The 13,102-nt window shown below is 39.5% G+C and overlaps 1 protein-coding gene across 3 annotated transcripts in view; it reads left to right on the top strand.

The window, feature by feature from the left end:
* CLASP2 (cytoplasmic linker associated protein 2) overlaps positions 1-13,102 on the top strand; it is a 181,849-nt gene that overhangs the window by 99,631 nt on the left and 69,116 nt on the right. The gene's annotated exons all lie outside the window — the stretch shown is intronic.

Below are 13,102 nucleotides of genomic sequence, written 5' to 3'. Positions count from 1 at the left end.
TTTTTTTGTTTGTTTTTTTGTTAAGATTCATCTATGTTGTTGCATGCAGCTAAAGTTCATTTATTTGTATTTCTGTGTACAATATTCTATTGTATGAGTATATCACAATTTAGTTTTCTGTTCTGCTGTTAGTGGGCATCTTGGTTGTTTCCTGTTTTTTTATTATTATGAATAATACTCATGAACATTCTTATATATAGGACTGGACAGAGATGTTTACAAAGATGTCAACAACGGGTTGATTAGTGCTTTTAAATTTTCATAAAACTTTTCTGTGGTAGAAACATTACCTTCCTGGAAATGCATTATTATTTCAGTATATGAAAACTAATCAATATAATATACTGTATAGTAAAATAAAGGACAAAAATCACATGATCATCTTAGTAGATGCAGAACAGGCATTTGACAAATTCCAACACCCTTTCATGGTAAAAATACCCAACAAACTAGTATAGAAGGGAACTTTCTGAACCTGATAAAGAACATCTGTGAAAAATCCACAGGTAGTATATACATCATGGGGAAAGACTGGATGCTTTCCCCAAAATCAGGAACAAGATAAGGATTTCCACTCTTGCCCTTCCTAACAGCATTATCATGGAAGTTCTAGCCAGGTCAGTTAGGCCAGAAAAAGAAATAAAAGGTATCCATATTGGAAAAGAACTGAAACTATTTGTAGAAAACATGGTCTTATATATAGAAAATCCTAGGAAATTCACAAAAAAACGATTAGAGCTTATTAATAGTTCAGTAGAGTTACCGAAGATAAGATCAATATACAAAAATCAATTGTATTTCTAAATGCTAGCAATGAGGGACTGCCCTAGTAGTCCAGTGGTATAGAATCCGCCTTACAATGCAAGGGACACCGGTTCAATCCCTGGTCAGGGAACTAAGATTCCACATGCCGTGGGGCAACTAAGCCCGCGTGCCTCAATTACAGAGCCCACTCACCCTGGAGCCTGCGCACCACAACTAGAGAAGAGAAAACCTGCACGCCACAACTAGAGAGAGGCCCGCATACCACAATGCAAGATCCCACATGCCTCAATGAAGATCCCATGTGGCACAACTAGAGATGCCCGCGCACCACAATGAAAGATCCCACATGCCTCAATGAAGATCCCATGTGCCATAACTAAGACCCTACACAGCCAAAAATAAAATAAATAAATAAATAGAAGATGGTGGAGTAGAAGGATGCGTGCTCACTCCCTCTTGTAAGAGCACCGGAATCACAAATAACTGCTGAACAGTCAAGGACAGGAAGACACTGGAGCTCACCAAAAAAGATACCCCACATCCAAAGACAAAGGAGAAGCCGCAATGAGATGGTAGGAGGGGTGCAATCACAATAAAATGAAATCTCATAACCACTTGGTGGTTGACTCACAAACTGGAGAACATTTATACCACAGAGGTCCATCCACTGGAGTGAAGGTTCTCAGCCCCAAGTCAGCCTTCCCAACCTGGGGGTCTGGCAAAGGGAGGAGGAATTCCCAGAGAAACAGACTTTGAAAGCTAGCGGGATTTGATTGCAGGACTTCGACAGGACTGGAGGAAACAGAGACTCTACTCTTGGAGGGCACACACAAAGTAGTGTGCGCATGATGATCTGGGGGAAGGAGCGGTGACCACATAGGAGACTTAAACAGACCTACCTGCTAGTGTTGTGGGGTCTCCTGCAGAGGCGGGGGGGTGGCTGTGGCTCACTGCAGCAACAAGGACACTGGCAGCAGAAGTTCTGGGAAGTACTCTTTGGCATGAGCCCTCCTGAAGTCCGCCATTAGCCCCACTAAAGAGCCTTTAGCCTCCAGTGCTGGGTCATCTCAGGCCAAACAACCAACAGGGAGGGAACTCAGCCCCACCCATCAGCAGACAAGCAGATTAAAGTTTTACTGAGCTCTGCCCACCAGAGCAACACCCAGCTCTACCCACCACCAGTCCCTCCTATCAGAAAGCTTGCACAAGCCTCTTAGATAGCCTTATCCACCAGAGGGCCGACAGCAGAAGCAAGAAGAACTACAGTCCTGCAGCCTGTGGAATGAAAACCATATTCACAGGAAGATAAACAAAATGAAAAGGCAGAGGACTATGAACCAGATGAAGGAACAAGATAAAACCCCAGAAAAACAATTAAATGAGGTGGAGATAGGCAACCTTCCAGAAAAAGAATTCAGAATAATGATAGTGAAGATGATCCAGGACCTCGGAAAAAGAATGGAGGCAAAGATTGAGAAGATGCAAGAAATGTTTAACAAAGACCTAGAAGAATTAAAGAACAAACACCTAGAAGAATTAAAGAACAAACAGAGATAAACAATACAATAACTGAAATGAAAAATACACTAGAAGGAATCAATAGCAGAATAACTGAGGCAGAAGAATGGATAAATGACCTGTAAGGCAGAATGCTGGAATTTACTGCCACGGACCAGAATAAGAAAAAAGAATCAAAAGAAATGAAGACAGTCTAAGAGGTTGGGACAACATTTAATGCACCAACATTCACATTTTAGGGGTCCCAGAAGGAGAAGAGAGAAAGAAGGGAACTGAGAAAATGTTTGAAGAGATTATAGTCGAAAACTTCCCTAACATGGTAAAGGAAATAGCCACCCAAGTCTAGGAAGTACAGAGAGTCCCAGGAAGGAGACACTCAAGGAGAAACATGCCAAGACAGATAGTAATCAAACTGACAAAAATTAAAGACAAAGAAAAATTATTAAAGGCAACCAGGGAAAAACAATTAACATACAAGGGAGCTCCCATAAGGTTAACAGCTGATTCCTCAGCAGAAACTCTACAAGCCAGAAGGGAGTGACACGATATATTTACAGTGATGAAAGGGAAGAACCTACAACCAAGATTACTCTGCCTGACAAGGATCTCATTCAGATTTGACGAAGAAATCAAAAGCTTTACAGACAAGCAAAAGCTGAGGATTCAGCACCACCAAACCAGCTCTACAGCAAATGCTAAAGGAGCTTCTCTAAGTGGGAAACACAAGAGAAGAAAAGGACCTATGGAAACAAACCCAAAACAATTAAGAAAATGGTCATAGGAACATACATATCGATAATTACCTTAAATGTGAATGGATTAAATGCTCCAACCAAAAGACACAGGCTCGCTGAATGGATATAAAAACAAGACCCATATATATTCTGTCTAAAAGAGACCCACTTCAGACCTAGGGACACATACAGACTGAAAGTGAGGGATGAAGAAAGATATTCCATGCAAATGGTAAACAAAAGAAAGCTGGAGTAGCAATACTCATATCAGATAAAATAGACTTTAAAATAAAGACTGTTACAAGAGACATGGAAGGACACTACATAATGATCAAGGGATCAATCCAAGAAGAAGATATAACAATTATATTCACACCCAACATAGGCACATCTCAATATATAAGGCAAAGGCTAACAGCTATAAAAGAGGAAATCGACAGTAACACAATAATAGTGGGGGACTTTTAACACCTCACTTACACCAATGGACAGATCATCCAGACAGAAAATTAATAAGGAAACAGAAGTTTTAAATGACACAATAGACCAGATAGATTTAATAGATATTTATAGGACATTCCATCTGAAAACAGCAGATTACACTTTCTCCTCAAGTGCACACGGGACATTCTCCAGGATAGATGACATCTTGGGTCACAAATCAAGCCTCAGTAAATTTAAGAAAATTGAAATCATATCAAGCACTCTTCCACCCACAATGCTATGAGAGAAGAAATAAATTACAGTTAAAAATGTAAAAAACACAAAACACATGGAGGCTAAACAATACTAAATAACCAAGAGATCCCTGAAGAAATCAAAGAGGAAATCAAAAAATACCTAGGGACAAATTACAACAAAAACATGATGATCCAAAACCTATTGGATGTTTATAGCAATACAATCCTACCTCAAGAAACAAGAAAAATCTCAAATAAACAATTTAACCTTACCACCTAAAGGAACTAGAGAAAGAAGAACAAATAAAATCCAAAGTTATTAGAAGGAAAGAAATCATAAAGATCAGAGCAGAAATAAATGAAATAGAAACAAAACAATAACAAAGATCAATAAAACTAAAAGCTGGTTCTTTGAGAAGATAAACAGGACTGATCAACCTTTAGCCAGACTCATCAAGAAGAAGAGGGAGAGGACTCAAATCAATAAAATTGGAAATGAAAAAAGAGAAGATACAGCGGACACTGCAGTAATACAAAGCATCATAAGAGACTGCTACAAGCAACTCTATGCCAATCAGATGGACAACCTGGAAGAAATGGACAAATTCTTAGAAAGGCATAACCTTCCAAGACTGAACAAGGAAGAAATAGAAAACATGAACAGACCAATCACAAGTAATGAAATTGAAACTGTGATTTAAAATCTTCCAACAAACAAAAGTCCAGGACCAGTTGGCTTCACAGGTGAATTCTATGAAACATTTAGAGGAGAGGTAACACCCATCCTTCTCAAACTCTTCCCAAAAATTGCAGAGAAAGGAACACTCCCAAACTCATTCTACGAGGCCACCATCACCCTGATACCAAAACCAGAGAAAGATGTCACAAAAAAAGAAAACTACAGACCAATATCACTGATGAATATAGATTCAAAAGTCCTCAACAAAATACTCGCAAACAGAATCCAACAACACATTAAAAGGATCATACACCATGATCAAGTGGGATTTATCCCAGGGATGCAAGGATTCTTCAATGTATGCAAATCAATCAATGTGATACACCATATTAACAAACTGAAGAATAGAAACTATATGATCATCTCAATAGATGCAGAAAAAGCTTTTGACAAAATTTAACACCCATTTATGATAAAAGCTCTCCAGAAAGTGGGCATAGAGGGAACCTACCTCAACATAATAAAGGCCATATATGACAAACCCACAGCAAACATCATTCTCAATGGTGAAAAACTGAAAACATTTCCTCTAAGATCAGGAGCACGACAAGGATGTCCACTCTCACCACTCTTTATTCAGCATAGTTTTGGAAGTCCTAGCCACAGCAGTCAGAGAATAAAAAGTAATAAAAGGAATACAAATTGGAAAAGAAGTAAAACTGTCACTGTTTGCAGATGACATGACATGATACTATACATAGAGAATCCTAAAGGTGCCACCAGAAAACTACTAGAGCTAAACAATGAATTTGGTGAAGTCGCCGGATACAAAATTAATGCACAGAAATCTCTTGCATTCCTATACTCTAACCACGAAAGATCGAAAGAGAAATTAAGGAAACAATCGCATTCACCACTGCAACAAAAAGAATAAAATACCTAGGAATAAACTTACCTAAAGAAGTAAAAGACCTGTATCCAGAAAATTATAAGACACTGATGAAAGATATCAAAAATGACGCAGGGCTCCCCTGGTGGCGCAGTGGTTGAGAGTCCACCTGCCGATGCAGGGGACATGGGTTCGTGCCCCGGTCCGGGAAGATCCCATATGCCGCGGAGCGGCTGGGCCTGTGAGCCATGGCCACTGAGCCTGCACGTCCGGAGCCTGTGCTCCGCAACGGGAGAGGCCACAACAGTGAGAGGCCCGCGTACTGAAAAAAAAAAAAAAAAAAAAAATGACGCAAACACATGGGGAGATATACCATGTTCTTGGGTTGGAAGAATCAATATTGTGAAAATGACTATACTACCCAAAACAATCTATGGATTCAGTGCAATCCCTATCAAATTACCAGTGGCATTTTTTACAGAACTAGAACAAAAAATCTTAAAATTTGTATGGAGACACAAAAGACCCAAAATAGGCAAAGCAATCTTGAGGGGAAAAAACGGAGCTGGAGGTATCAGACTCCCTGACTTCAGGCTATACTACAAAGCTACAGTCGTCAAAACAATACGGTACTGGCACAAAAACAAATATAGATCAATGGAGCAGGATAGAAAGCCCAGAGATAAACCCATGCACCTATTGTCAACTAATCTATGACAAAGGAGGCAAGGATATACAATGGAGAAAAGACAGTCTTTTCAGTAAGTGGTGCTGGGAAAACTGGACAGCTGCATATAAAAGAATGAAATTTGAACACTCCCTAACACCATACACAAAAATTAACTCAAAATGGATTAAAGACCTAAATGTAATACCGGACAGTATAAGACTCTTAGAGGAAAACATAGAACACTCTATGACATAAATCACAGCAAGGTCCTTTTTGACCCACCTCCTAGAGAAATGGAAATAAAAAACAAAAATAGACAAATGGGACCTAATGAAATTTAAAAGCTTTTGCATAGCAAAGGAAACTATAAATAAGACAAAAAGACAACCCTCAAAAAGGGAGAAAATATTTGCAAATAAATCAGTGGACAAAGGATTGATCTCCAAAATATATAAACAGCTCATGCAGCTCAATATTAAAAAAACAAACAGCCCAATCAGAAAATGGGTAGAAGACCTAAATAGACATTTCTCCATACAAGACATACAAATGGCCAGGAGGCACATGAAAAGCTCAACATCACTAATCATTAGAGAAAATGCAAATCAAAACTACAGTGAGGTATCACCTCACAGCGGTTAGAATGGGCATCATCAGAAAATCTACAAACAGCAAATGCTGGAGAGGGTGTGGAGAAAAGGGAACCCTGTTGCGCTGTTGGTGGGAATGTACATTGATACAGGCACTATGGAGAACAGTATGGAGTTTACTTTAAAAACTAAAAGTAGAATTACCATATGACCCAGCAATCCCACTACTGGGCATATACCCTAAGAAAACCATAATTCAAATAGACACATGTGCCCCAGTGTTAGCTGCAGCACTGTTTACAATAGCCAGATCATGGAATCAACCTAAATGCCCATCGACAGAGAAATGGATAAAGAAGATGTGGTCCATATATACGATGGGATATTACTCAGCCATAAAAAGGAACGAAATTGGGTCATTTGTAGAGACGTGGATGGACCTAGAGACTTTCATACAGAGTGAAGTAAGTCAGAAAGAGAGAAACAGATATCATATACGAACTCATATATGTGGAATCTAGAAAAATGGTGCAAATGAACTGGTTTGCAAGGTAGAAATAGAGACACAGATGTAGAGAACAAACGTATGGACACCAAGTGGGGAAAGCCGGGGATGGGGGTCATGGTGGTGATGAGATGAATTGGGAGATTGGGATTGACATATATACACCAATATGTATAAGATAGATAACTAATAAGAACTGGCTGTATAAATAAAATAAAATAAAAATAGTTGATGGAGTCAGAAAAGAAAATAATAAACCTTTTAAAAAAATGCTAGCAATGAACAATCTGAAAATAAAGTAAAAAAGCAATTCCAATTACAATAGCCTCAAAAAGAATAATACATTGTACATCGGAATCGATAGAACAAAAGAAGTGTAAGACTTCTCTAGGATGAACCACTCTTATGTTTCTCCTTTACTCTTACACTCATAATATTGCTGACACCGGATGTGTGGGATTTTCGCATCAAGCATTTCTCAGACAACACCTAGATGTCCTAAAATTCAATTCAGTTGTGGCCCTAACCATAGTTAACACAGACCTTACAGGTTAAGGGCTTAGTCTGTTACGACCCGCGCCCCCACTCACCCCCATCTCAGACATCAATTGCAAGTCCAGGTTGTTACCTGTGCTTCTGACCAACTGGCTCTAAGTCACAGGTTCCCTTGCCCCCTCCTTGAGTTAAATTAATTTGCTAGAGTGGCTCACAGATCTTGGGAAAACAGTCTACTTACTAGATTACTGGTTTATTACAAAGGATATTAAAGTGTATGAATGAAAAGCCAGATGAAGAGATACAGGGGGCGAGGTCTGGAAAGCTCTCAAGCCCAAGAGCTTCTTACCCTGTGGAGTTGCAGTGTGCCACCCTCCCAGCATATGGGTGTGTTCACCAACCCAGAAACTCTCTGAATCTTGTGCTTTTGGCATTTTTATGGAGGCTTCATCACATAGTCATAATTGATCATTAACTTAGTCTCCAGCCTCACAACTCTTCCCAAGAGGATGGAGGATGGGGCTGAAAATTCCAAGCTTTTAATCATGGCTTCATCTTTCTGGTGACCATCCCCCATCCTGAGGCTGTCGAGGAGACCACCAGGAAATGCCTTATTAGAACAAAAGACACTCCTATCACCCAGGAAATTCCAAGGGATTTAGGAGCTCTGTCAGGTACCAGGGTCAAGGAGCAAATATTAGAGAAAAAGGTACTCCAAGTGCTCTTACCACTTGAGAAATTACAAGGGTTTTAGGAGCTCTGTGCCAAGAATTGGGCACATATATATGTTTTATTTCACACTTGTGCACTAAAAACTACAACACATTGTTAGAAGAATTTAAAGCTCTAAATAAATGGAAAGACACACAGGTTATTTAAAGACTTAATTTTAAGATGGGAAATTGACATACAGATTCAATGCAATCCCTATCAAAAGTCCAGCTGCCTTTTTATAGAAATTGACAAACTGCTCCTAAAATCCAAATGACAAAGCAAAGTTTCCAAAATAGATGAAACGATCTTGAAAAAGAAGACCGAACTTGGTGTACTCACACTTCCCAATTTCAAAATTTACTTCAAAGCTACAGTAATCAAGTCTGTGTGGTACTGGCATAAAGATAGACATATACACCAATGTAATAGAATTGAGAGTCCAGAAATAATCCCATATATCTATGGTCAGTTGATTTCCAACAAGGGTGCCAAGACCATGCAGTAGGCAAGAATTCTTTTCAGCAAATATTGCTGGAACAACTCGATAGCCAGGGGCCAAGGAATGAATTTGGACCCCTACCTCATATCATATCCAAAAAAATTAACTCATAGTGGATTAAAAACCCAAATGTAGGGCTCCCCTGGTGGTGCAGTGGTTGAGAGTCCACCTGCCGATTTAGGGGACACGGGTTCGTGCCCCGGTCCGGGAAGATCCCACATGCCGTGGAGCAGCTGGGCCCGTGAGCCATGGCCGCTGAGCCTGCACATCCGGAGCCTGTGCTCCTCAACGGGAGAGGCCACAACAGTGAGAGGCCCACGTACCGCCAAAAAAACCCCAAAAAAACCCAATTGTAAGAGCTAAAACTATAAAATGCTTAGAAGAAAACACAGGTGTAAATCTTCATAACCTTGAATGATGCAGTGTTTTCTTAGATACTACACCAAACACAAGCAACCAAAGAAAAGCTAGATAAATTGGACTTCATCAAAATTAAAAACATTTTGCTTCAGAGGGCACCATCAAGAAAGTGAAAAGACAACACACAAAATGAGAGAAAACATTTGCAAATCACATATCTGATTAGGGATTTACATCTCAAGTATATAAAGAACTCATAACTCAGTAACAAAAAGGCAATTCTATTTAAAAATAAGCAAAGAATTTGAATACATATTTCTTTAAAGACAATATACAAATTGCCAATGAAAACACATGAAAAGATGCTCAACGTCCTTAGACATTAGGGAAGTACAAATCAAAAGCACAATGAGATACCTCTTCACACCCGCTAGGCTATTATCCAAAGAATGGACAATAACAAATGCTGGTGAGGATATGGAGAAATTGAAACCCTCATACACTGCTCCTGGAATGTAAGTGGAGCCACTATGGGAACAGTTTGGCAGTTTCTCAAAAAGTGAAACATAGAGTTAGCTTGTGACCCAGTGGTTCCACTCCTAGCTGTATACCCAAGACATGTGAAACATATGTTCTCATTAAAACATGTACACAAATGAATGTTAATAGCAACATTATTCATAACAGCCAAAAAGTGGAAACAACCCAAATGTCCATCAGCTGGTGAATGGTTAGGGAGGTATGTGCATACAATGAAGCAGAATATTACTCAGCCATAAAAAGGAGCACATTACATAAAAGTGAAATACTAATGCATGCTCTAAGAGGGGTGGAACTCGAAAGCATTATAAAGTTAGACACAAACAGTCACATACTGTATGATTCCATTTACATGAAATGCCTAGAATACGTGAATCCACAGAAACAGAAAGTAAATTAGTTGTTGCCAGGGGTTGGGAGTTGGGAAAATAGGGAATGACATCAAAAGGTATAAGATTTCTTTTTGGGGTGATGAAAATGTTCTGGAATTAGATATTTATGAGGGTTGTTAAGTCTTGTGAATATATTAAAAATACTGAATTGTATACTATGAAAGAGTAAGTTTTATAGAACATGAATTATACATTAATTTTTTTAAGTGGGGAAAATGGAAAACAAATAGAAATGAAACATTCATCCTGAGTCTTAAAAATAAAACATTATATTTAGTATCCATTATTTTTAGTATCAGAAAAATACTGAATTTGAAATGTTTTAATATGAATTTGAAAGCCATTTGCAGCAATTCTTTTTTAAAAATTTTTGGACATGCCACATAGCTTGTGGGATCTTAGTTCCCCAACCAAGGATTGAACCCAAGCCCTCGGCTGAAAGCGTGGAGTCCTAACCACTGGACTGCCAGGAAATTCCCAGCAGCAATTTTTTTTTTTTCGCAAGAAAGTCATAATAGTGCCATGAGATTGCTTAATTTGTTTCTTTTGGTTCTTTAGGGTTTGAATGGCATGTTTGCTTCTTTATAGAAGGGAAAGGTGTCCCTCTATCCTCTTTTCTTCATCTGGCCCAGGTTCACACTCAGGCACAATGAGATACTTGTCTGTGCCTCTCTCCAGGGCTTAGAGAATAGATTTTCTCATTCTTTCTATTTCTATGTCTTTTTTTCTTTTTCTTCCCTCCCTCCCTCCTTCCCTCCGCCCCTCCCCCCTTCCTTCCTTCCTTTTTCTTTCTAAACCCCCTTCCCCCCTTCCTCAACTTTCTTATACAGATGTGACTTGTGTAGTCTTTTGTTTTCTTCTCTTTGAGCCTTGTTTATCATGGCTGAACATTTATGGATCCAGAGATATATGCTTCTATATTGAAAGAGTCTCTCAGTCTATTGGTAGGTTGCTAAAGGATGAGCAGCTAAAAGCTTGTTGAGTTTTATGCATTTTGAGTTTGAAATCCCTGAGACATCAAACTGGAAGTGTTCGGAGTCATAGTAGTATATGAAAGAATTACATACAGTGGCAGAGAACTCAGGAGAGAGATCTGTGCTTGAGATTAGATTTGGAAGTCATTAGAGAATTGTTCTTACTGTAATCTTCTGTAATTAAGATACTGTAATCTTTCAATATTAAACTCAATACATTACTTAAAGCAGTTGCCACAGGATTTTTCATCCACTGAAGTACTGAATCCTTTGGCAACGGGGATATGATGAGTGTTTTGAGGTTTACCCTTGAAAACTTTATCCTGAAGAGGAAGCTTGATATGATAGGAGACAGGAATTTCTGTTAAGGAAACCTTGATATATCTGTGCATATTTATGAATATTTGTTCTCAACAACTAGGTCTGTGGGATTGCTTAAATGAAAAAGAAAATAAATGTTTTCAGTTGGAGTCATGTGGACAGAAGTCAGATTTCAGTTGATTGAGGAAGAAGTTGGAAGGAGAATCTGTATAAATTATTCCTATGCTTAGTGGTTGAGAAGAGATGAAAGAAGATTGTAGGAATTATCTGTTGTTAAAGGTTAATGAGCTTCTTGTTTTTTAAAATTGAGGGAGTTGAATATGTTTGTATACTAAGATGGTAGAGTCAGTAGAGAAGGAAAAGTAAAAAATGGAAGAATGAAAGGAAATTGTTTACGGTCAAAGTTCTTATGAGAGACATAAGGGATAGGATGTATAGAGAAGAGCTGGGGAGTTAGCCTTGGATGTGGAAGGGTCATCAGTTTCACTGAGGTAGAAGGGAAAGAAATGAAGGAGGTAGATTCAGATATATTTTGGGCGGGTGAGCATTAAGAGCCATGTCATGGGGAGGTAGCTGTGTCTTCATGTTTGAGGAGTCAGAGTCAGGACACTGAGCCTGAATTGTTTTTGCAGACAATGTGATTTATGGGGAATACCTGTTATCTTTTTGGGAGTATGGAATTCTGGTAATTGTGGCTGGTTGTGCAGCAGAGTGCTTGAATAATAACCGCCCTTTTACCCTCACCCTGGACTCTGAGTCTTAAGGAAGCTTCTCTGGACAGAAACATTATGCACATGTTCTACACTCATTGCTGGAGGAAGGAGCATGTTCTGTGCAGCCTATCATTTTCGCCTCTGGGAAGGATAACTCTGAAAGCCTGTGCCTGGACTCCTCCAGACTACCCGATGAGTCTTCTTCCCTTGCTGATCCCGCTGTGTGTCCTTTTGCTATAGTAAACCTCAGCCATGAGTACAGCTAACAGTCAAGTGAGTTCTCTGGTGAGTTTCTCCATGTGTGGGTGGTTGCAGGAAGCCTGGAAGAGAGCCCCTCCTCTTGTGCCTCCTCAACTGCTATTCCAAACCTCAAGCCACCCACACACTGAGAAACTCACCAGAGAACTCACTTGACTGTTAGCTGTACTCATGGCTGAGGTTTACTATAGCAAAAGGACACACAGCGGGATCAGCAAGGGAAGAAGACTCATCGGGTAGTCTGGAGGAGTCCAGGCACAGGCTTTCAGAGTTATCCTTCCCAGAGGCGAAAATGACAGGCTGCACAGAACATGCTCCTTCCTCCAGCAATGAGTGTAGAACATGTGCATAGTGTTTCTGTCCAGAGAAGCTTCCTTAAGACTCAGAGTCCAGGGTGAGGGTAAAAGGGCAGTTATTATTCAAGCACTGCTGCACAACCAGCCACAATTACCAGAATTCCATACTCCCAAAAAGATAACAGGTATTCCCCATAAATCACATTGTCTGCAAAAACAATTCAGGCAAGTTGGTATAGCAGGAGTTCAATACCCCGTCCCCAACACTCAAACACACAAAACAAGCTCATCATTGATATAATTAAGATCCAAAACTAAATTCCCAAAGGCCAGCTAAGGGCTAGCCCTGTAACTAGACTCTTAAGAGTATCAGGCCTGGTTTATTAACACTTTTCTGCACAGTCACTAAAGGCCAAGCCTGATAATTACCCCAGTTTCTAGTAGTGCCAGTATGCATGACTTCTTGGTTTTGTAATTTTCTCTATTGGGGCACCTCAAAGTAGTGGGGTA

This window comes from Mesoplodon densirostris, chromosome 10 (genome assembly GCF_025265405.1).
Source record: "Mesoplodon densirostris isolate mMesDen1 chromosome 10, mMesDen1 primary haplotype, whole genome shotgun sequence".
Taxonomy (NCBI): Eukaryota; Metazoa; Chordata; class Mammalia; order Artiodactyla; family Ziphiidae; genus Mesoplodon; species Mesoplodon densirostris.
The sequence above is the reverse complement of the archived record's forward strand: the minus strand, read 5'-3'. Positions and strand labels throughout refer to the sequence as shown.